Here is a 26,139-nt window from a genome sequence, read left to right on the forward strand (position 1 = left end):
TAAATATTTCTGAAAAGTAGACAAAATTCTGAATTCAGCAATGGGTAATTTGTGTAGATCCTGCAAGGGTTTCCTGCAGAAAATAACAACTGAAATGAAAAAATATTGAAATTGAGGTAAAAAAACAGCCATTTTGCTCTACATTTTACTCTGTAACTTTTTCCTGCAATGTCAGATTTCTGAAAGCAATATACTGTTACGTCCGCTGGACTCTTCTAATTGTGGGGATATATAGGGCTTGTAGGTTCATCAAGAACCCTAGGTACCCAGAGCCAATAAATGAGCCTCTCCTAACAGTGGGTTTTCATTCTATACCGGGTATACAGCAATTAATTTGCTGAAATATAAAGAGTCAAAAATAGGTATCAAGAAAACCTTTGTATTTCCAAAATGGGTACAAGATAAGGTGTTGAGGGGCAGTGGTTATTTGCACATCTCTGTATTCTGGGGTGCCCATACTAGCATGTGAATTACAGGGCATTTCTCAAATAGACGTCTTTTTTACACACTGTCTTACATTTGGAAGGAAGAAATGTAGAGAAAGACAAGGGGCAATAACACTTGTTGTGCTATTGTCTGTTCCCCCAAGTATCCCGATAAAAATGGTACCTCACTTGCGTGGGTAGGCCTAGTGCCCCAAAACACAACGTGGACACATCACATTTTTCAACAGAAAACAGAGCTGTTTTTTGCAAAGTGCCTACCTGTGGATTTTGGCCTCTAGCTCAGCCGGCACCTAGGGAAACCTACCAAACCTGTGCATTTTTAAAAACTAGAGACCTAGGGGAATCCAAGACGGGGTGACTTGTGGGGCTCTCACCAGGTTCTGTTACCCAGAATCCTTTGCAATCCTCAAAATTTGGCTAAAAAAATACTTTTTCCTCACATTTCGGTGACAGAGAGTTCAGGAATCTGAGAGAAGCCACAAATTTCCTTCCACCCAGCGTTCCCCCAAGTCTCCTGATAAAAATGGTACCTCACTTGTGTGGGTAGGCATAGTGCCCGCGACAGGAAATGCTCCAAAACACAACGTGGACACATCACATTTTTCTACTGAAAACAGAGGTGTTTTTGCAAAGTGCCTACCTGTGGATTTTGGCCTCTTGCTCAGCCGGCACCTAGGGAAACCTACCAAACTTGCACATTTTTGAAAACTAAAGACCTAGGGGAATCCAAGACGGGGTGACATGTGGGGCTCTCACCAGGTTCTGTTATCCAGAATCCTTTGCAAACATCAAAATCTGGCCAAAAAAACACTTTTTCCTCACATTTCGGAGACAGAAAGTTCTGGAAATGCCCCAAAACACTATCTGAACACATCAAAATGATCAAATACAAAACTACCTTTTTTTGCGCTGGGGCACCTGCGTTTTGGTCAGCAGCCATACAGGGAAACCTACCAAACCCAGACATTTCTGAAAACTAGACACCCGAGGGAGTCCAGGGAGGTGTGACTTGCGTGGATACCCCAGTGTTTTCTTACCCAGAATCCTCAGCAAACCTCAAATTTAGCTAAAAAATCTAATTATTCCCACATTTCTGTTTGGGATCACCGCACCGGGACAAATTTCCTACCACCCAACATTCCCCTCAGTCTCCCGGTAAAAATGATACCTCACTTGTGTAGGTTGGCCAAGTGCCTGTGACAGGGAAGGGCCAAAAACATGTCAAAATTGAGGGGGAACCAAAGCAGGTCCAAAAGGGCAGTTTGGAAAATAAACATTTTTAGGCTGACAAGTGGGGCAGTATTTCTATTGGTACAGATGAGACAATGCTGGGTGGTAGGAATTTTGTGGATTCCTGCAGATTCCGGTAGGTTCCATCACAAAAATGTGGGAAAAATGTGTGATTTCCAGCAAAGTTGGAGGTTTTCAGGGCATTGTGGGTAAGAAAATGGTGTGGGGTACATGTGAAGCACACCACCATGGACTCACCCAGATGTTTAGTTTTCAGATGTGTCTAGGTCTTGTGGATTTTTCTACATGGCAGCATCCCAAAGTCCAAAAAGTGCAGCCCTCACCATTCTAAGTAGGGCGATTTTGAGAGTTAGCCAAGCTCTCATGGCCCAAATGTAAAACCAAAACCCCAAATAATCAATTGTCCACTTGCTTGCCGTGGGATAAGATGTTTTAGTGTGCAGGGGAGAGCTGAAAGACTGTTACCCCCTTCAGTTGGGGTGGGGGCATAACCATGCCCATACTGGTTGGTAGCCACCACCCCACTATTTTTTTTTTAATTCCCTGGGGCAGATCGGCCTTATGAAAATAGGCCAATCTGCCCCCAAGCAGAGCATAAATGACCTAAAATAAATTTGCCCCCAAGGGGAGCTCCCCTTGCGTGAAATTTTCGCAAAAAAATAAAAATCCCTGGTGTCTAGTGGTTTCTGCCCCCCCGGGGGCAGATTGGCCTAATAAAAATAGTCTGATCTGCCCCCAACTGGAGCAGAAATGGCCCAAAGATTATTTTGCCCCCAGGGGAGCGACCCTTGCCTAAGGGGTCGCGCCCCACATAGAAAAAAAATAAAACAAAACAAAACAAACAATATCTCTGGTGCCTAGAGGTTTATGCCCCCCCCCCCGGGGGCAGATCAGCCTAATTACAATAGGCCTATCTGCCCCCAAGGGGGGCAGAAATGGCCTAAAACAAATCCCCCCCTCCCCCAGGAGAGTGACCCTTGCCTAAGGGGTCGCTCCCCTCAAGTGAAACTGACAAAAAAAAAATCCCTGGTGTCTAGTGGTTTCTGCCCCCCTTGTTGGCAGATTAGCCTAATAGAAATAGGCCGATCTGCCCCTAAGGGTGAAACCAATGGCACCAGCAATTACTCTGATGACCAGGTGTTTTTTTATTGTCCCTTGTGTGTAAGTATTGTGCTGCAAGCATGTCTGTTTGCAAAGCTCTGAGAATGCATGTGAGTTTGACTGTCCAGAATTTACTGGAAAAGTCAGGACGTATCAAGTCATACAATGGTTTTATGTGTGATGCGTAATTTGGAATGTGAGTTCTGCCAAAATTTAGGAAACCCAAAAGTGATCGAAGTTTTTTAATGGTATTTGGAGGTTGTAATTGTGCGCATTTTTCCAAGAACTGTCGAGCTCAGCTCTTTCCTTAACTTGATAATTCGTATCCCTTAAACAGGACACTAAGAAAGGCTAGTTTTGTTTTTTTGAAAATTAATTCATAGCCGAATTTGGCAAATCCTACAACAATGCGGGCTACCCGTGTTAGATGTTGCAGTGATTCATCATCTGTGAGCTAAATATCATCTACATAGGACAATGCTTCAGGGTAAATGTCATACAATATTGAAGTCACAGTCCTAGGCTGTTCTTGTACCTCTGGGGTAACCAACTGGGAGCCTAGTGCGCTGAAACTTGTTAGTTCTCTACTCTTAGGTGCTATATTTTGGCAGAAGAAAGCATTGGAAATATTCAGTGTTGTTCTGCATGTTTTGCGCACTATGTTGTTCATGAGTACTGTGCTATGAGAGCTTTGTATAGCATATGTGCATGTATGACTGTTTAAATGTCTGTAGTCTAAGACTATTCTGAATGAATGGTCCGGTTTAGCTACTGGGAATAAGGGGTTATTCTTTGGTGAGACACAGGGTTTGATTACACCCTGGTACTCTAGTTGTGTGAGGATTTCACTCACAGGTGCTTTAGCATCATGTTTTGTTGGATACTAAAGTTGAGTTTGAGGTTGATTTTTAATTGGAATTACATGGTAGGGGGAATCTTTATTCCACCCTTCGTGGTTGCGATATAATGCAGGTGCCTGTGCCAATGCCCAATCGATGGCATAGGATTCTGCGAGCTCATCTGGAACAAGGGGTGAGAAAGAAGGTTTGATAACATCTTGCCCATATGGGCAAGTATGGACGAATTCAGGGGGCCAATCCCTTTCAGCCAGTAGAATATTATATGTATTTATGATACGGTCCCAAAATATTGGGTTGATTGTGCATTCAATGTCTCCTTTAAACTGTAACGTTAGTTTGTACACCCTATCGGGCGTGGAGACACACATGTCCGCAGTTTCTACTTGTAAGAAATCATCAGTTGCTTTCTCCTCCAGATGCTCTTGAAGATTCCGGCAAACTATTGTGACCTCTGTTGCGCTGTCTAATAGCGCTAATGCCCACTTCTTGTTCTTTAAAAGAGTCCTCTTGCTGAGTGGTATGACAAACTGCAACTGCTGCCACTTTTTTATTTTAAAATTTGGGTTTTTGTTGGGGAAGTTTCTCTTCTTTTTTAACAGAAACTTCTCTAGAACGTTGAGATTCCTGTATAGGTTTCACGTACTCAGTTCTTCGCTCTGATCGCCCACCTGTCTCAGTGCGTTTTTCCAGTGAGTCCTGAAAGGAACGAGATTGGCTTGTATCAGTATATTGATATCTGTCAGGCGTTTTTTATATTATCTCTATTTCTGAGATTATATCTATTCTGTGGGGTCTCCTTATGCGGAGATTCTCCCCTTTCTTTTTTTGGTATTTGTTGTTTTTTATCCCAGCATTTCTTAGAACCCTCTGGAGCTTGCTTGGTACAATCTTTATTAGATTTACCCTGAAATTGTGGTTTTGTATATCTGGCCCCCAGACTATCTCGACCAGTACTAGAGTAGGTCTCTGCGATAATCTTTGGCAGCTCACGTTCTTGATCCTGTGGAGGAACATCCTGGAGCTGCATGCGCTCTGCTAGTGCAACTGCTGCCCCTTTAAGGTTACTTAATATAATTGAGGATACCATGGCAAATTGCCCATTAGTTGCATCCCCAAGTCCAGAGCCGGGGCAGCCCCGTATTCATCTTGAATTTGTTTTAACACGTCCAATAAATTGGCAAGTATTGGTGTACTGTGTGCGGTAGTGTAGAGTGTGGCAAATACCGTGACCCAAGTATTGCAGTTGTCTACTGTGGGAATCATCCCAAATGCCAAGCACATAATTAATATTCTATGTTTATCCTGAGTTCCCATATCGGGAAGTACTGCTTCCTGTGCATTTATTTTTGAGCTAACCAAAACGGAATCTATTCTCATTTGGCGGGTACTTTACCCATGATTGAATGTGCAGTCGCAGGATTGATGCCTGGCGTTACTGCATGTGGTTGCGCTGGAGCAGCACATGCTGGGTTTGTGTTTAATGTGTGCAGTACAAACTGTACTAATCATCTGTATATTGCCGTCAGCTCAGCATACGCGCGACGGACTTCAGCTACTATTAAATTCAATGCAGCAGGGTGAGGTGTATAAGTGGCCAATACTGACCAGGTAGGACCATCATTACTTATAGGACCTAACCTAACGTGTAGGCGCCATCAAGCCAATTATTACGTCCTTGATAAGATAGAGGTATTTCTAGATATGCATGTGCTCTGTATTGTGGAGGTATGTTTGCAGGTGTATAGTGATGAAATGTATTTGTGTTCCCATCAGCTGCTGGAAAGGTGAACCAAGAATAAAAAAATTCTGTTCTATAGGCTGGATGAGCCTCGACAACAAATCTGACTGGACCCCCTTGGGCCGTTAGGCCATGTGCCAATAAATGTGTATTAAGGGGTGGTCGCATACTGACTGCAATTGCTACCTGTTGTGGGTTTGCCATGATGAATGGTAAATTTTGTGTTCAGAGATAAGCACACCAAATGGGTATTATCCTTTTAGGGTTCAAGCTCGAACAACCTACAGCATAAGTTAGGTACTCCCTATTTAGCTGAAGAGGAAAATCCTCAATACCATGGACGTCTCTGTATATAGCACTGAGGTGTCTTTGTATGTAGTGAGACAGAGATACTCAGGAGGACCCAAAAATTAGAGCCTGACCAAACGTCAAGTAGGCTCTCATTATTCTAATGAGACTACTGGATTTGGGCAGCAGAATCACTTGCACTGTGGGGGACTGAGTCTGAGCCCACTACAGGTGATACCTGTCGGCCTCTGTTTTTCTCTGGCTGACTAGCAGTGCCTCATCTCCACCCAAGAGCAGGGATAATTGGGCAACTGAGCGTATGAAACAATTGACTCCTAAGGGAAATCGTGGTCACTCAGATCTCATCAGTTTCTCTCAGTTACATTAGTCTCACATATACAAGGACAATCAGAGGCAGAATACAATAAGGTTTTATTGAAGTAGCTGTATCTTAGATAATAAAGCATGTACTGCAATAACTAGGATGATGAAGCATGACAGGATTAAAATTGTGACAAGGAGAGTGAAGCTTAAACATAACACTATCATATTGTCACTAGAATCATTAAAATAGCTCCTACCTAAGCTATGTTAGAGCGCAGCATGTTAAGCTCTAGTTTTGCCCTTCAGGTTCCCCTGGGAAGACATCATCCCTCATACCTGAGCAAGAGGCCTGTAGTCTACATAAGCAGCAGCAGAGCACTCAGCAATCAGCATACAGTCCTGGTCATCTGGCTGGAATCTCCCACTAACCTACAAGGGTCAAAGTAGTGTTTTTATAATAAAACAACTGATGTTCCAAGAAAGGATACCCCACCTAAAAGTGTGTCTGTTTCTATGAACATCAGAGACAAAGTGTACCACGTTTGCCAGCAAGCTATCTTACTGCAGCCTTGAGAACTGCACAGAGTGAAAGAAATGTCTTGTTTAAGAACGCAGCGCTGGCCTAGGCAAAGAACAGCTGGATAGAGAGCAAGAATTTTCTGAAGCATTCTCAGCATGCCGTAGCAGGTGGCTGCGAGCTTTGTTACCTGAGAGTCAAATTTGAAGGATTTATCCAGCCACATTCCAAGGCTCTTTATCCATGTTTTTGGGGAAGGAGAGTTCCACAAGCAACTTGGCCAGCCCAGGTATAAGGCTGAGTTAAAGTTGTTGGCTAAGATCATAAGCTCTGTCTTGTCTCTATTTCGTTTGAGACAGGAGCTATTCATCAAATTGGCCACCTTCTCTAAGCAGGGGTGCAGTGGGGGCGAGGAGAAATCTTGACTTGAACTGACGGAGACAACAAGTTTGCGTATTGTCGGCATAAGAGACTAGTGAAATACCAAAAGGAAGGACAATATCAACAAGTGGCCTCATGTACAAATTAAAAAGGGTCAGACTCAACAAGGAACCCTGAGGAACTCGACATTTTAGGGGAAGAATTTCTGAGGCACAGCCCCTATCAAAGACCTGAAAGGTCCTGTTCTCAAGAAGCTAGGGTGGTACCAGAAATTCCAGCACTCTGTAATCTGTCAGCAAGAATGCCATGGCTTGACGGTGTCAAAAGCTGAGCTTAGATCAAGGAGGATGATTGCTGCCAATCCTCCTTGATCTAGCAGCCTTTTGGATTCTTCTACCACAGCTAAAAGGGCTGTTTCTGCTGTGGTAGGGAGATATCCCATTTGGGTGGGATGCAAAATATGATTTTTCATGTTTTTTTTTTATTTTAGCTTATCCACGGAAGGAGAGAAATCGGGCAGTAAATCCCCAGGTCGAAAGGGTCCGGATTGGCCACCCCCCTACCTCATACCTTGTGAGTCCTTGACATATAATGCACAAGTGAATGGATGATTTCAGCAAAAAAATGAAAATACCCTTGAAATGTCAATGTCACATTATTGACCACTTCTGAATGAGAAGGTAAAGCTGTTGGATTGACCAAGACATGGGCATCATCTTTGGCTGAAGCCCAGCTCTGTCCCTTCCCAACCCCTCCATGTACCACAATGTTGGTGACTAGAGGAGTCCCCTGAGTTTTGGTGATCTAGGCAAACCCCAAGATTAGTATTCAAGTGGTGTGTAAACTCTGACTGTAGGGGATTTTCCTGGACCTTACAGCACAGCCATATTGTAAGTATTAGAGTATTTCTGTGTCTTGGCAAAGGGTTTCTCCAACACCTTGGAGTTATCCATAATGTTAGGGCCCCAGGTGGAAGAATTCTTTAACTTCTAATTGAGTCTTAGGGCTATCACAAGCCTTTTCACCTGTGGGGAGGAAGGCAATCTTTACTACACAATCAGCTCAGCGTTGTTGGGAAACAACCCCAGCCTCCCTCACTGCTAGCATCTTCGTAAATTGTGCAATGAGTTATGCCATCAAATGTAGACAAGGTGCAGCCCATGGTAAGCTGATGACAGGAGACCCCATCTTAGTCCTCAACATCCGTGTGGCAGCTGAGAGTAGAGTAGAACTTAAAACTACAATGGATTTGTGCATGATAAAAAATGTGAGTTTCAAAGTAGTGTGGGAGAACAGACGATTGAAGAAGGAGACATGAGTTTAAAGGATTCACATTATATAAACTTTGCATGGCTCAGCGTAAATCTCCTTGTCGCTTAACACTGAACCAAGATGAAAAGCAGGTCCGGGTCAATTACCCTGTAAAAAGTATATTTTCAGATTTTCCTAAAATGTAAGCATGAGCATTTTTCAAATACAATGGGAGACTGTTCCAAAGTCTGGCAGCCCGAACTGCAAAAGAGGTGACACCAGACAAGAATTTATTTAACAGAGGTACAGAAAAAAGGTAAAGCAGGAGAACGAAGAGTTTGAGAGGACCTACAGCTGAAAATTAAAGAAGATCTTCTAGATGATCGGCGATGATCAATTTAGACATTTATTTTAGAGTCCATGAAGAGAAGTGAAAGCATAACTACACAAGACTCTGCAAACGGAATCGCCTCTAGGTGCATACCTGGAAGAGATTCTGAGAGAAGATGAAGCTGAAGAATGAATTTGGGGGTTGTAGCGAGAAATATACAGCTCTTAGTAAGCATAATGCATGACATATATTGAGAAATAGTCTTTTTCTGAAGGACAACGGGGGATCTGTTAGAAAATGAGAGAATACCATAGTCATTCATGACACTTCAACACTCATACGTATCACTGTGCCTTCACCATCCCTCAGATGGTATCTGCAGAAAGTAACATTGCAGGCTCTCTCTCTCTCTCCAGCTCGCTCTCTCTCTTTCTATCTCTAGTTCTCTCTCTCTCTCTCTCTCTCTCTCTCTCTCTATCTCTCTTTCTCTCTGTTTCTCTCTGTCACTCTACCTCCACCTCTCTCCCTTTTCTCACCTCTGTCACCCCTCTATCATCTTGTTACTGTATCAACATCTACATTTCCCATTCTCTCTCTCCCTCTCTCTATTTCCTCATCTCTGCTTATTTTTAAGGATGGACTATCCCGTGCGGTGACTAAACAATTATGGGGGTCATTCTGACCTCCGCGGGCGGCGGAAGCCGCCCGCCTGGTGGGAACCGCCAGAAGACCGTACCGCGGTCGAAAGACCGCGGCGGTCATTCTGAGTTTCCCGCTGGGCTGGCGGGCGACTGCCAGAAGGCCGCCCACCAGCCCAGCGGGAAACCCCCTTCCATGAGGATGCCGGCTCCGAATGGAGCCGGCGGAGTGGAAGGGGTGCGACGGGTGCAGTTGCACCCGTCGTGATTTTCAGTGTCTGCTTGGCAGACACTGAAAATCTTGGGGGGGCCCTGTTAGGGGGCCCCTGCAGTGCTCATGCCAGTGGCATGGGCACTGCAGGGGCCCCCAGGGGCCCCGCGACACCCGTTACTGCCAGCCAGGTTCTGGCAGTCAAAACCGCCAGAGCCAGGCTGGCGGTAAGGGGGTCGGAATCCCCATGGCGGCGCTGCCTGCAGCACCGCCATGGAGGATTCCCCAGGGCAGCGGGAAACCGGCGGAACACCGCCGGTTTTCCGTCTCTGACCGCAGCTGTACCGCCGCTGTCAGAATGCCCATGGGAGCACCACCAGCCTGTTGGCGGTGCTCCCGCGGTCGTTGGCCCTGGCGGTCCATGACCGCCAGGGTCAGAATGACCCCCTATGTCTGTCCGGAAAAAAAACATTTTTATCTGTAAAGGTTTTAAATGACTCTTACCCACTGTTGTTTTTTAGTGGTATGCTGCATCATCAAGTCCTCACCCAGATAAAAATACGGATTTGGTTGGACTCAACCTCTAGAAATTCGAGAGAGTTCTTTAGTGGTAACATTTTTGGGACCTGTATGTTAAAATTGTTTAGGGATACACGCATTTGCATTATTAGGATTTCCAGTAGGGCCGGGTATATTGGTGTACACAATGGGCTGCAATGTCCATTAACATCATCTGCATTTATAATTAAAGTGTATGCATCCAGGGAACCCAGTTGTGTATTGGCTGGCCTGAAGTTCAATCTACTACAGTGCTATATGGCAAGGAAAAGTGCTTTCGAATGTCGCAAACATTTTATATATTTGCAAAGTAACCCATAAGTGTGCCCTGTTTCCTGAAAGTAGCAGAGTGTTAATGTATAGAAGTGGGATATACTAAATAATTAGGAAACGCGTGTCATCCCAATGAACAATTTCTAGAAGGTGAATTTGAATATACAGTGCAAGCTGCATTTCTCCTGAGCAGGCCTAATTCTAAATAAAATCCTATTTTGTAATTTTGCTTAGCGAGAAAAGAATAAACTTAATTCAATTTTTTTTCACTTTTCTTTTCAAAGACCTAACTAATAGGTGAAGATACATATTTGATAAATGCATGGATTTTTTTTAAAAGTCAGGTTTGAGTTGCCTGATAGAAAACTGGAATTAAAACCAGTTTGGCTGGCTGCCTTGACACCAGAGACTGTAATTAGCATCCCAAATTAGCTGTGTATGACTGGCATCCTGCAGGAGAACAGAGTCTCTTAAGTAATACAGGATAATTTCCCTTGACGAATGTGAGACTAGAGGAAGATGTCCTCTAGTAACTCCCATGGGGTTATTTTTCCTCCTCCGTATGGGAACAACTATGATTTATCCCCCAAACAAGCAAGTACTTATGTATGTGTGACTGTAATGAATGTATTCATCAAAGTGCCCCCTACACTTTGACAGTAGAGGTCTCCAGAATGTTTCATTCCAACCGCAGATATGGCTGAATTTGGTGACTCCACATTACTCTTGTAACATGGAGTTCCAGCCAAGTTCCACCAATCACTGTGTGACCGAATTGTTTTCATGCAAGGCTGCAGATACATGAGCGTGTGCTCAATTTGGTGCCCCCAGCACAATTCTCTATTGCAGGCAGTTACGGGTGATTGTGAGGGGTTGCTGTTGGTGGGTGGCTTCTTCTGTAGATTTGCTGCCGCTTGAGTAGATTTTCTACCCAAGCAGCAGCAAAATCAGCTCTAATGGCCACGCACTCTTGCCCACCACATGGTGCAGTTAATGCTGATTTTTAGCACTGCGTGTGCTACTTGCGCTAAAGTTTAGCACAAGCAGCGTGGCATGCACATTTTCCGCCCACCGGTCAAACTCTGTGGAATCTCACTTTTTTATAACTCCACTGAATACCACAGAAGGAAAACCTACAAATTCTCCCCTACACTATTTGACAGCTGTTTAAGGTCAGGTAGGGTGAGCATAGTCATGGCTCCATTAGTCCTGACATAGACAACTGAACCAAACTGCTTAATTGACTGGCTAAAACATGTTGACTAAAGGACCTGGGAAAAAGTATGATCCCTAAGGATCAATTTTGACATTTTGTTAACATATTGGGGGACCTCTTGAATTAGGAAATGTGGGGTGTATCCTATAGATATTTTTACTTCCATCTATATTGCAGGAGTGTGTAAAACTTGCGTAATTTGCTGTAGCTTAATTACCACAAAATTGCACAAAATTTGGCAAATGCATCTTACACTCAAACAAAATTACCTGAATGGTCAGTTTGGGTAAAAATTCAACTGGAAAATATAATTTCCGGTTGATTTCCTGTGGCTCATGTTTAAAATACTGTAGCTCACATTTAAATTTAAGTTTTGTGCTAAAATATTACCTGAATAATATGCTTGGGTAAAATAATCTACCTAAAATGCGGCTCTTGTTCAAAAATTACCAGAACAGTACATGTTGTATTAAAATTCCTTCTCAAAATTACACAATGTGGCATAATGGCATCATCTTGATAATTGTGCTTGAATTTCATTTTGCAGAATTACTAAAAGTATGCCAATTATGCTGGCATAATTAAAATTTCACCCAGACCTACTATACTGTGATGCCTGTATATTATACTAGGAGCTCAGAGGGTTGTTTGAGCCCATCCAGCTCACAGAAATATGTCAGTGATGAGATAGGACCAATTGAAAAGTATGCCACAAATTGTGGATGAGGGTTTTCTTATTCACCAAGAAAAGGTGTATCATTGACAGACTTACTCTGTGGTATGGTTCATGATCAATAATGCATGGGCTTGCTAAACGTATTTAATATGCAATGCCTGAAATGATGAAAACACTGACCATTTAGTAGGGATGAGATTGGGGACAGTAACAAATGGTAACTCAATGGGTTGTCACAACAACTTCCCCATTCAAATTGAAATCATAAGTAAGAGGTGTCATGGATGGAAACCATCAGCGGCAGAGCCCTTTCAGACATCTGTCTGTGTCTAGAGTAGATTAGACAACTGGTTCCACAACTGTTTGAGGGGATACTCCCTCATTTCCACGCAGGTGAATCTGAAAGGACTACCAAGGTCTTGGGAGGTAAAGAAGGCTAGAACTATCTTGCATAGGGAATTCTGGTAAAGTTTTCAAAATATTGAGAAAAGAAATCCTGAAAAAGGGTGTTGTCTTTCCATTGGAAATTTGCCAGGATCTGGGTACTGGAATTCTCTTATCACTGGCTAATGCACGTTATACGAATTACACCTCCACACAATTTCCTCTGGAAATTACTGCCTCTGACCATGAAAATCTTTTTGTTGAAGTGCCTGGTTTGGTTGCCCAGGTATGTTCTGTTGTCTCTTCACATATCCTTAATTTCTTTCACATTTAATTGTGATTTCTAACGATTAGTTGCTGAACCAAATAGGCCTATGGAAGGGAATGACCACAGCTTCACAATAGTTGTAATTCACTTTAGCTTTGAATCATCTCTGTATTATTTTGCAAATACACCTTGATTTTGGGCTCGGTTATCATTTTGTTTAAGAGCATTGCCATTGGCGTGTACTTTAAGAGACCCAAAATATGACTGAGAGAGGGTTCTGAGTTTGTCTGTTTCCACTTATTGATGCTTTTCTGAGAAAAAGGAGTAGACCAATTGCTATCTGTTCCACATTAGGTCTTAGAAAGAAAATCCACCAGAATTGCTCTCAAAGTCTTGTTAGCTTTTTATGGACATAACTCTGTAGGGTGGTCTGGCTGATTTTGTTCTCAAGGAATGGAAGGATGATCTAACTAGTCGAGGTGTGTAGTCTGTGCAAGACATGAGGTTTTGACGTGACATGATAAGGTTTCTGGTAAATTCTTGTTGTTGGGTGCTGAACAAGAGGAAAGGGTTTTCTGAAGTAGTCTGTTCTAGTTTGGTGTACTCTAATACATATGTATGTATGTATGTAAGTATGCATGTATGTATGTATGTGGTATTTCTATAGTGTGAAAATAGCCGAAAGGCAATGGAGTGCTGTACGGGGTCAAAGACAAGCATAAGGTCAACAAGTAATAGGAAATATGCTGGCCAACTGACCTGCTTCCTGGAAGACAACACACTGGACACCTCTCAATCCAGATTCCGTAGCAACCACAGCATCGAGACTGCCCTCATTGCCGCAACCAATGACATCAGGACCATGCTCGACAAAGGCGAAACTGCAGCCCTTATCCTCCTAGACCTCTCTGCTGCCTTCAACACCGTCTGTCACCACACCCTTCGCACACGCCACCACGACGCAGGGATCCACCACAAAGCCCTGGACTGGATCACATCCTTCCTTTCCGGCAGAACCCAGAAAGTCCGCCTCCCTCCCTTCCTTTCTGAAGCCACCAAGACCATCTGCGGCGTTCCCCAAGGATCCTCACTCAGCCTGACCCTTTTTAGCATCTATATGGCACCGCTCGCCAACATCGTACAATCCCACAACCTCAACATCATCTCCTACGCCGATGACACCCAGCTCATCCTCTCACTCACCAAGGAACCCCGCCACCGCTAAAACCAACCTCCAAGATGGAATAAAGGGCATCGCCAACTGGATGGAGAAGAGCCGCCTGAAACTGAACTCAGACAAGACAGAGAGCCTCATCCTCGGCTCCAACCGCTCCGCATGGGACGACTCCTGGTGGCCGGCCACCCTGGGAACTGCACCGACACCCACCAACCACACATGCAACTTAGGGTTCATCCTAGACTCAGTGCTCACCATGACCCAGCAAGTCAATGCCATCTCATCTTCCTGCTTCAACACCTTCTGCATGCTCCGCAAGATCTTCAGGTGGATCCCCACCGAAACCAGAAGGATGGTCACCCAGGCCCTCGTCAGCAGCAGACTGGACTACGGCAATGCTCTACGCGGGAACTATGGCCAAGCTGCAGAAAAAACTGCAATGTATACAGAATGCCTCAGCACGCCTTATCCTCGACATCCCACGCCACAACCACATCTCAGCCCACCTAAGAGATCTGCAATGGCTCCCCGTCAACAAGAGGATCATCTTTAAACTCCTCATCTACGCTCACAAAGCACTCCACAACGCTGGCCCTACCTACCTCAACGAGCGACTCACCTTCCACATTCCCAAGCATCAACTCTGCCCCCTTCAACCTCGCCACCGTTCCTCGCATCCACCGAACTACAGCCAGCAGCAGATCATTCTCCCACCTCGCCGCCAAGACCTGGAACTCCCTCCCCGCCCACCTATGACAGACCCAGGACCTGCTGACCTTCAGGAAACGCCTCAAGACCTGGCTGTTCGAGCAGTAGCACTTCCCCGCACTCCCCACCCATCAGCTCCTTGAGACCCTAGCGGATGAATAGCGTGCTCTACAAATGACTGATTGATTGATTGATTTATTGGTTTGTGGATGGAGAATGCTTTGTGAAGTAGTGTTGATTTTTTAACACAAGTGGTATGGTGTCAGGAATGAACTGGATAGGAAGTCAGAAAGCTTTGTCTATGCAATTTACTGACAAGTCTAATATTGCAAGAGATAGGAAATGTAGCTGGTTTGAGGGTGATTAATCCATTATGATGCAGTATTATTTAAAGAAGTGCATCTTCAGCTGTTTCCTAAATAGGAGTTACATAGGGGTGGTCCTAATCGATTCAAGGAAGTTATTCAGGATCCAGATTGAGAAGCCCTACTTTCTTATTTTTTCTTTTTTGCATTTCTTGGTCTGTAGTCTGATGGTTTCTTGGCTGTATCTGGCTTAGAAGATGGCGTAGGTCAACAATAGGAGACAATGCAGTTTGAGCAGTACAAAGGTGATGCAATCACACATCTTCAGACCCTGGATGAGACTTGATGTGCCATGTAAGTTGCTCTTATGGGGTTCCAGTTTGGGGACTGGAAGACTATGGCGCAAGGCAATAGTTCTGAAGTCACTTACTGTAAGAAATAATTTCACTTTCTTTAGAAGAGACACCTGGTGCAGGCCATCTTTGTGTTTTTTTCTTAATGTCTTCCTTAAAGGTGGGATTGGTGGGATTGGTGCTCAGTGTGAATCCAAGTGACATGGCATTCTGTGAAAGTTGGGGTACAAAGCAGTCAGGATTTATGTCAGTAAGTCATGTTTGCACTGTTTCTTGTTTGTTGTTCTTGGGAAATAACTGGAATTATTCCTTGGCTGGGTAGAGCTTCACATAGGTCCCCAAACTACAGGTCTGGATAATATGAAGGCTGTGTTCAAGTAGAATTGTGCATTACTGGGGAATCTTGATGCTGTTGTATGTTATTAGAGCACAAAATGACTCCATATACAGGCTGAAGTTGACAGGGTCAGTATGGAACCCTGGGGACTTTGCATGTGAAAGGCATCATTCTTTGAGAAATGGAAGTATCCATGTTAACACACCGGTGTTGATTGGAACGGTAGCAGGAGGGCCTGTTAAAGACATTGCTAATGATTACTTTTTAAGGCTTCAGGGTGTGAGTGAAGGGGTTAGTCAATTGTGGTGAAGGCAGCTGAAAGGTCCAGCAGTATCAGGAGGCACATGTCATTGTTATTGTTGTGAGGAGGGCATTGCCTATGAAGTGCAAGACAGATGTCCACCTGATGCAGCATGATCAGTAGCCAGAATGGTAGGCATGCAGAAGAAGGGTAGCATTAATGTGACCTTTGAGTTGAACACTTGCTGATAAATGGTAGGTGAGTAATGTGCCTGTAGGAGGTGGTCATCACATTCTTGAGGACTAGAAGGATCTGGCCTGTCTTAAGAACTTCTCAGAACATACCTTGAGTGATAGCGGCATTGACAATGGTGAGTAGGGATGAGTGAGCATCATCAGATAGACATTTATTGAAGGACAAGAGTAAGACCTCATCTGCATAAGTGACTTTGAGAAATTTAAGAATGTCAATGAGAACTGTGAGAGATGTGGGTTAAGATTGACCAATTGTAGGATTCTAAGGGTAGCAGTGGGCTTAAGAGATCACGTAGGCTTAGTGTTGTCAATGTGCTGTTGCATTTTCTGTATTTTTTCACTTAAGAAGTGAGAGGTTGAAGGCATTGCACTTTTCTTTGGAGTTAGGAATGTGTGGATCTGGCAGGTAGTCTATGCAGTGCTTGACTTTCTTGAAAAGCATTCTTCTTCTGTTGGTGACTTCATTGATGATGTTGCTATAGTACTTCACTTTAGCTGATGTGATGAGCTATCTTCATGTTGTGTGGAGTGACTTCAATATCGTGATATCATCAGGAGTTCTGTTTTATTTCCATTTTCTTTCCTGTCTGCGAGTGTAACTTTTATTGTCAGCAATGTCATTAGACTGCCAAGGAGCTAAAGGCTTTGGCTTACACTTGTGTATTATAACTTGTGTGTGGGTTTCTACACATTGTTTAAAAAAATGTAGTTCTTCAGAAGAGTGTAGGCGTCTGACTTGGAGTTGATAGGTGAGAGATGAGTTCAAACTTTATGTTGTGTAATCAGAAACCTTTAAACAATTTGAAAGTTTGGTCTTCTCTTCACGGTTGCCCATAATTGTTGTTAAAACATTGATCAGGGAGATAAGGATGGCAAAGTGAATATTCAAGTCCAAGGATATGAGTGGGTCACATTGTATTGCTTCTGATGTTGTGAAGACAAGGTCAGGAATGTGGCTTTTGGAGTGTGTTGATTGCATAACATGCTGTACCATAACATGCTGTGTGATGATTTTGAAGACAGTGTCTCTTTTGTTTTTTAAGCTTATGTTCTCTGGGAGGTTGAAGTCACTCAAAAGGAAGGTTTGGACAGGTCAGATGGACAAGGTGGAAAAGAGATCTATGAATACATCGATGAAATTCTTGTTCTCCACAGGATGCCTGTAGAGGAGGCTGAAGGGGTCGTCTGAGTTCCAGAGTGGGAAATAACAAGTCAGCAGCTCAATGGAGTTGAGTGTTACTTAACTGCTTAGGGTGTAAAACCAGGAAGAGAAGCCTTCTCCCGTCTTATGTGTGTGGTCAACATAATGGATGCTGTATCTACGGGGTTAAAGTCACAATCAAAGTTTTTCCATGACCGTGTGCACATTACAGATTTAGGGCCTGATTTGGAGTTTAGAGAATGGATTACTCTGTCACCAAGGTGACGGGTATCCCATCCACTGTATTACAATCGCCATATGCTATTATGGGATCAAAATACGATGGACAGGATATCGATCACATTTGTGATTAAGTAACTCCCCCTCTAAATTTGGCCCTTAACGAAGTTGTGAACTGGTAAAAAGTGTCTTTTTTGTAGTGCTGTTTTTTGGTATATCATTGATGACGAATGTGAAGATTTGTTTTGATGAGAGAAAGAAGTGACAGAAGACTTGTTTGAAAAAGATGACGGGTTTTCATCTTTTGGGAGGACATACAGGTAATTTCTTTCCTCAATAACGCTAGTTTTACCTGCATAACTGTCCTGATGAGACAAAGAGGCCTCGGTTTCCAGCACTGTCAGACTTGCCACTATCACTTTTCTGAGGTAACATAGGTATCTTCAATCATGTTCAATTTAAGACCTATCCCTTTTCTGAGCATGCAAAGTGTGCCTCAGTCTTAGAGATCATAATGAAACCCTATAACTCTTCTGGGGATATGTCAAAATTCAGCTCTCAGTGCTTTCAATGTCACCTGTCACTTCTCTGGATATAACTAGAGCAACATTATTCCCTAAAAATGTGAGCCTCCACCATTATCAACCCTTCTTAAAATAATTTGAGAAACTGTCTTCCCAGAACTGTTGGTCCCCTCAATCACTCTTTTTGAAACATTAGAACAACTTCAGTCTCCAGATCAGTCATTCTTTCTTCTATCACTGTAATTTACCCACAAGTCTCATTGCTATCTGTTTCTGAATCTAAATAGAGCATCTTTAGTCCAACCGCTGTCAGGACAATCACTGTCATTCTTCTGGACATAACTCGAGTAACTTTAGTGCCAGCACTATCAGTCTCATCTCTAAATGTGTTGTGGTTATGAAGAGAATAGTTTTAGCACACAAATACCAGTATCACCACTATCATTCTTCTGGATAGAACTTTGGTACTTTTGGTAACTTTAGACCCAGGAGATGTCAGACTCATCTCTCTCTCTACATTCTGGATTAGAATAGAGCACAATTAGGCACAGTGTTGTCTGTCCTTACGCTATCACTCTTCTGGGTATAACTTGACTAACTTTAGTCCTCAATGTGGCCAGTTCTACCATTGTCACTCTTCTGGATATACCTAGAGCAATTCTAGTTCACAGTGCTGCCAGTTACACTTCTATCAGTTTTCTTGAAATAATTTGAGTAATTTTAGCTTTCAGTGCGGTCAGTCCTAAAACTATTACTCTTCTGGATTAAGTCTTCAGAAACTTTAGTCCTCAAGGGGGTCAGTCTTATGACTGGCACTCTTTCCAATGTAAGTTGAGTTGTCAGGTCCCTGAGCAGACAGACTTCTATTTGCAGCCTCAGGGGTATGGGAAAATCCATGAGTCCAGTTTTTGGCTGTCCTTATCTGCCCAAAGTATTGCCAACTCTTTCTGGTGAGGACACACCCAACAATGGAATGTCTAAGCAGATAGTGCCCTCCAGAAGGATCCTTGTCTGCCAAAAGTATTGGCAACTCTTTCTGGTGAGGACACACCCAACAATGGAACGTCTAAGCAGATAGTGCCCTCCAAAAGGAGCCTCCAAGAGGTAAAAACCTCAAAGGGAAAAAAACACTGATTGTGAATGGAGAACTCCAGGAGGCCGATGAGGCTAGGTACTGAAGGTTAAAGACCAGGACTGCAGCAAGGCACAAAAGGAGCAGATAAGTCAAGTGGAAACACAAAGAGCCAGGAGAACAGAAAGGTTTAGAAGGGAAGCAACAGGAGCAAGAATAATTAGCAAGAGTGAGGAAACACCAGCAGGAATAAGGACACGCCAGCAGGAGTGAAAAACACTTGAAGGAGCAAGGAAACACCAGTAGGAGGGAGGAAACATCAGCAGATGTGAGGACACACTAGCATAAGTGAGGACCCACCAGCAGGAGCAAGTAGTGTTGAAACGCAAGGGGAAAGACAATTCTGCTCCTCATATACTCCAAACAGGAAGTGACATTGAGGAAGAAGCGAGGCTGGCATGATGGACTGGGAAATGCTGGCAGGAATGCATGATAGAACGTCCATGATGGACTGTTTAAGTAAAAACCCTTTCCCTGGAATTCTGGGAAGGAGAAGCTACAGAGAGGAAGAAGGAGTGCCTCAAGCCCACCCAACAAGCGAGAAGAAAATTGGCCCTCTGCTTCCTTCTGCAGGACTCCCCAGGCTGCAGGTAGGTGCTTACGCTGTCCCGCTGTGGAACGCAGGAGGCCAGGGTGGCAGTTAAGTTAGTTGTGGGTCCAGCTGTGACCCGTGGCATGACATGAGTAACTTTAGTTCTTGATGCACTCACTTCAGTCATTCTCCCTGATCCTGATACAACTAGGGTAAATTTAACAGCAAGCTCTGTCAGTCTCATCTCTGTCTCTGGAAATGAATAGAGATCTTCCAGATATAACTCTAGTAACTTTAGTCCTTGTGATATCTGTCCAACTAATAATACTCTTCGGGGTGTAACTTGTCCAACTTTAGTTCACAGTGCTACCAGTCCTACCAGTATCATTCTTATTCCTTTGGATACAACTTGAGTAACATTAGTTCAAATTGCTGCCATTCCAACTACTTTCACTCTTCTTTAGATAAGTTGAGTAAAACATTAGTTTGCAATGCTTCCAATCCTACCACTCTTGTGCTTCATGTTGTAATTTCAATAACCTTAGTCCTCATTAAACTCAGTTTATTATGTTGGTTCTATAAAAGTGGGCGGGCCACAGGTGTGATGTGGACAAAGGGGGAGTGCACAGCAATCTCCTCACGGCGCATGTATGTTTGGATGGCCATCTGGAGAGAGCCTGCAGAGGCTCCTAGTCTGCATAGGAGCGCCCTGACTGGGTTCTCCCAGCCAATCCTGATGCTGCTTTGAGCAGCGTCAGGATTGGCCGCAGGGCAGACTGGGAGCCTGTGCCTGCCTGGAGTGATGGAACAGAGCGGATGGAGCAGCGTGGCAGCAAATTAAGGTAAGTTTGATTTTTGGGGGGAGGTCCCCCCCCTTCCCGCCACGCCCCTTTTCCCTGCCGCAAATCCACGACTGCTACCACTCTCACTCTTCTGGGTGTCACGAGAAATTTTAGAGCCTAGTGCTGTCAGTTTCCTATCTATCTATGATCTGTATACATGTAGGGTAACTTTAGGCTCCAGCACACTCAGTGCCACCACAATCATTCTTTTGAATATCACATGAATAACTTGAGTCATCAGCGCTGTCAATCTTACAATTATCACTCTTTTGAATATAACTTGAGTAACTTTAATTCTCAGCACATCCAGCCTACTAATATCACCCTTCAGGCTATAAAATATTAACTTTAATCCTCAGTGCTTTCAGTCTCCTCCCTATCAATGTTCTGGAATTAAATAGAGTATCTATCGGCTTCAGGACTATCAGCCACCCACTGTCACTCATCAGGATATATATCTGAAGTGCTCAGTGCTCTCAGTTCTACCACTATCAATGTTCTTTTACAACTTTAGGACATTTAGTTCACAGTGCTGTTGGCCATGCAACTATCACTTTTCTGGATATAACTTGAATAACCTTAGCCCTCTGTGCGATCACTCCTGCCACTATCACCCTTCTAAATATAACTCTAGGAACTTTAGGCCTCTGTGTTGTCAGTCCTACCACTAGCATTCCTCTACATATAACCTGAGTAGCATTATTCCTCAGTGCAGTCAGTCCTTCCACTTTGGCTCTTCTGAATATAACTTGAGTAACTTTTACCCTCAATTTTGTCAGCCTTGCCACTATCACTCTTCTGGATATAATTAGAGTACCCTTAGCATATAGGATATAACTGTAGTAACTTTAGCCCTTTGTGCAGTCCCTCCTGCCACTATCACTCATCTGGAACTAGCTTGAGTAACTGTAACCTTTCGAGCAGTCAGTCCTATCCCTATTATTCTTCTGGGTCTAAGTTGAGTGATCTTAGCCCTCAGTGCAGTCAGTCTTGCCACTGTCATGCTTCTGGACTTAACTTGAATGACCATGGCCCTCAGTGCGGTGAGTCCTGCCACTGCCACGCTTCTGGATGTAACTTGAGTGACTTTGGCTCTCAGTGCAGTGAGTCCTGCCACTGTCAGGCTTTTGGATATAATTTGAGTGGCCTTGTGTCTCAGTGCAGTGAGTCCTGCCGCTGTCACGCTTCTGTATATAACTTGACTGACTTTGGCCCTTAGAGCGGTCAGTCCTGTCGCTGATACTTTTCAGCATATATAACTTGAGTGATTTTGGCCCACAGTGCGGCGAGCCCTGCGCGTCACACTTCTGGATATAACAACCTGGCTTGAACCCTAAAACCTACCCCGCCCTGTCCTACAAACCACCTGACCCTCTGCCCCTGCCCTGAAACCTAAAACCTACCCCGCCCGGTCCTAAAAACTACCTTACCTCCCCATCCTGTACCTTAAAACCTACCATGCACTGCCCTAAAAACTACCGTGATCCCAGTCCCTGCCCTGAATCCTAAAACCTACCCTGGCCTGTCCTAAAACTACCCAAAGCCCCTGTCCTGAATTCTAAAACCTACTCTGGCTGTCCTAAAAAACTCTGCCAGTCCTAAAAACTACCCGACCCCGCCCCCACCTTGAACCCTAAAACCTACTCTACCCTGTCTTAAAAACTACCCTGACCTCTGCCCCTGCCCTGAACCCCAACACCTACCCTGCCCTGCCCTAAAAACTACCCTGACCCCCACCCCCACCCTGAACCCTAAAACCTACCAGCCCGGCCCTAAAAACTACCTCACCCCCTGCCCTGTCCTTAAAATCACCTGACACCCTGCCCTGAACCCTAAAATCTACCCGCCATGTCCTAAGGACTACTTGACCTCCCTGTCCTGTACCCAAAAACCTACCCTGCACTGCCCTAAAAACTACCCTGCCCCCTTTTTCCCTGCCCTGGACCCTCAAACCTATCCCGCCTGTCCTAAAAACTACCTGACCTCCCCGTCCTGTACCTAAAAACTTACCCAGCACTGCCCTAAAAACTACCCTGAGCCACAGCCCTGGACCCTAAAACCTAACCCACCCTGTCCTAAAAACTACCCTGACCCCGGCCTCTGCCCTGAACCCTAAAACCTACCCACCCTGTCCTAAAAACTACCTGACCCCCTGCCCTGAACCCCAAAACCTACCCTGCCCTCTCCTTAAAAACAACCTGATCTCCCCGTCTGGTACCCTGAAACCTACCCTGTACTGCACTAAAAACTACCCTGATCCCTGCCCTGAACCCTAAAACCTACCCCATCCTGTCCTAAAAACTACCTGACCCCCTGCCCTGAACCCTAAAACCTACCCCATCCTGTCTTTAAAACTACCTGACCTCCCCACCCTGTACCCAAAAACGTACCCTGCCCTGCCCTAATAACTACCCTGACCCCCTGCCCTGAACCCTAAAACCTAACCCACCCTGTCCTAACAACTTCCCAGAGCCCTGTTGTACCCTAAAACCTACCCCGTCCTGTCCTAAAACTACCCACCCCCATTCTGTACCCTAAAACCCACCCTGCAGTGCCATAAAAACTACAGTGACCCCTTTACCCCCACCCTGAACCCTAAACCTACCCTGCCCTGTCCTAAAAACTACCCCAACATCCCAGCCCTAGCCCCTACCCCAGCCCCACTTAGCTCTCTCTCCTCTGCCCTCTGCTCCTGTTCAACCCAGACAGCTAGACCGCTCTCTCTGCTGTAATCATGCATTTACAGTTGTGGCACTGTGCCTGGCATACTGCCTTAGACCTTACAGAAGTCCCAGTCTTCTCAGGAAGAACAGGGCTTGATAAAAGCAAAGGGGAACACAGACTCTGGCACAACAAAGGGCTTCACCAGTGGCACAGGGTGCCTCTTGACTCATTCTTTTTTGAGTGACGCAGAGTTAGTATGGCTGGCCAGGCCTGTTACTAACCTCTCAACCCTCACTTCTCTCTCTCTATATATATGGCCAGGATCTGCCGAGGCCTCCCACCCATCCACGAGTTTTCTCTCCCACATGTCTTTTTAGTCAATAAAACACACATCTTGGGTTAGGGGTCATAAACCCCTGCTGTATTTTATTTGTGACGGAGCAAATTCAAATCAGTCATCACTTAAAACATTTATACATAGCAACCCCATCATATTTACAGCTTTATTTACATGTGTAGATGTCTAGCCTTAACAGAGATGCTAATACATCTAATTTCCTAATATTATCTACATTCAGTTGCTTTGTATCCACCTTAGTGACTGTGGATGAGATAATGATTAGCCCTGATGGTGAGTTCCAGGTCTTTGTCTTAACAAAATCATTCATATTATTGCTTTTCTGGCAAAGCAAGGCCCTGCACTTCGAGATCAGGATGACAGCGATGGGAATTTCCATCAGTTTCTTAGTGCACGAGCAGAGGATGTACCTTCTTTGAAACAGTGGATTACAGCAAATCGAGCAGAATATCTCAGGCCAGACATCCAAAATGAAGACCTCCAGTTATTATCCCATGCAGTTTTGCATCAGATTCGTAACACTATTGGCGACAATCCATATGCAGTAATTGTTGATGGCACGGAGGATATATCTGGTCAGGACCAAGAAAGCTTTTGTATTTGTTACACTGACCAAGATCTGTACCCTCATGAGCATTTTATTGGACTGTATCAGGCTGATAATATCACTGGTACTACAATTGCTACAATTGTTAAAGATGTTTTATGCCGCCATGGTCTTTCTCTGTCAAAGTTGAGAGCACAAACATATGATGGTGCAGCAAATATGACAGGGAAATACCATGATGCACAAGCATTAATACGGCAAGAACAACCTCTTGCTCTTTATGTTCATTGTGGAGCACATTGTAAAAATCTGGTTATGCAGGCTGCAGCACATAAATGTTCCATAATGGAAGATGCACTGCTTTATGTCCAAGAACTTGGAAATCTGTTTGGGCAATCTTTGACATGTCGTACAATATTTTCAGACCTCACCCAGGCCCTACAAATATGTTAAAAATAAAGCCACTGTGTCCAACACTCTGGACGGTCAGTGTAAAAACTACACAAAAAGTAAAGGATAATTATGAACCTATTCTGGAAACTCTAGAACAATTATCAACATCTAAGTCCAGTGGTGATGTGTCTGCTCATGCTTGTGGTTTGCTTGCACACTTTCAGATAGGAACAACTGTCCTAGGTCTTCAGATTGCTCTCCAAATACTGCAGCTTTTGAAATGTTTGAATATTGCCAAGCAAGGCTGCCAGCAAACTATGGGGGTCATTCTGACCCTGGCGGTAAAATCCGCCAGGGCCAACGACCGCGGGAGCACCGCCAACAGGCTGGCGGTGCTCCCATGGGCATTCTGACCGCCGCGGTCAGAAACGGAAAACCGGCGGTGTACCGCCGGTTTCCCGCTGCCCTGGGAAATCCTCCATGGCGGCGCAGCTTGCTGCGCCGCCATGGGGATTCCGAGCCCCATACCGCCATCCTGTTCCTGGCGGTTTTGGCCGCCAGGAAGAGAATGGCGGTATGGGGTGTCGTGGGGCCCCTGGGGGGCCCTGCAGTGCCCATGCCAATGGCATGGGCACTGCAGGGGCCCCCGTAACAGGGCCCCACAAAGATTTTCAGTGTCTGCCATGCAGACACTGAAAATCGCGACAGGTGCAACTAAACCCGTCGCACCCCTTCCACTCCGCCGGCTCCATTCGGAGCCGGCATCCTCATGGAAGGGTGTTTCCCGCTGGGCTGGCGGGCGGCCTTCTGGCAGTCGCCCGCCAGCCCAGCGGGAAACCCAGAATACCCGCAGCGGTCTTTTGACCGCGCAGCGGTATTCTCGCGGGCCCCGCCAGGCCGGCGGCTACCGCCGCCGGCCGGGGTCAGAATGACCCCCTATATCTGGGCTACTGGCTGTTGTGAATGTAGCAAAAAGTGCTATACTGAAGGTTCGTAATGATGAGTTGTTCAACTGTCTGCTCGATTCCACTAACCACATGACTGCTAAGTACCATCTTAATGCCATTAAAGTGCCATGATTGCGGCGAATCCCTAAAAGAATAGATGATGGAGCAGCAGAAAGTTTTCATCCTGCAACCGTGGGGGACTACTATCGTCCTCAGTACTTTGAACTTTTGGATACAACGGTGAGTACTGCACCTACGACATAGGGGAGGCAAAAGTCAGGGGGACACAAACGCAACACCCCCACCCCCACCATGAACCTCACCCACTACAACACACACATTAATGCATATCCAAACATCACAGTAACAACCCACAACCCCCCCGGAAGAATGCAAAGACAAAAGGGAATCAGTATAACTATTGTAATGAATAAAAATACAGTAAGCTCATATATACAGAAATATATACACATTCCAAATATATACATCACGATTACTAGTGCAGGTATGCACAATTCAATGTCCGTGGACCACTGGGCCCAAAATGCATGGGCGAGGCCCACACTAGATACCTGTCCACAAACGGAGAGACCACTGCAGGGGCATCAGATAGTAATACAACAGGCACCTCAGGGGGAAGGGAAGGGGGGGCACCTCAGCCGGATGAGTGCAAAGCTAGATCCACGACGGGGCTCCATGCCCATTGATGTATCCTGGGGAGTGCAAAGCCAC

The sequence above is a fragment of the Pleurodeles waltl genome, chromosome 6 (genome assembly GCF_031143425.1).
Source record: "Pleurodeles waltl isolate 20211129_DDA chromosome 6, aPleWal1.hap1.20221129, whole genome shotgun sequence".
NCBI classification, from domain to species: domain Eukaryota; kingdom Metazoa; phylum Chordata; class Amphibia; order Caudata; family Salamandridae; genus Pleurodeles; species Pleurodeles waltl.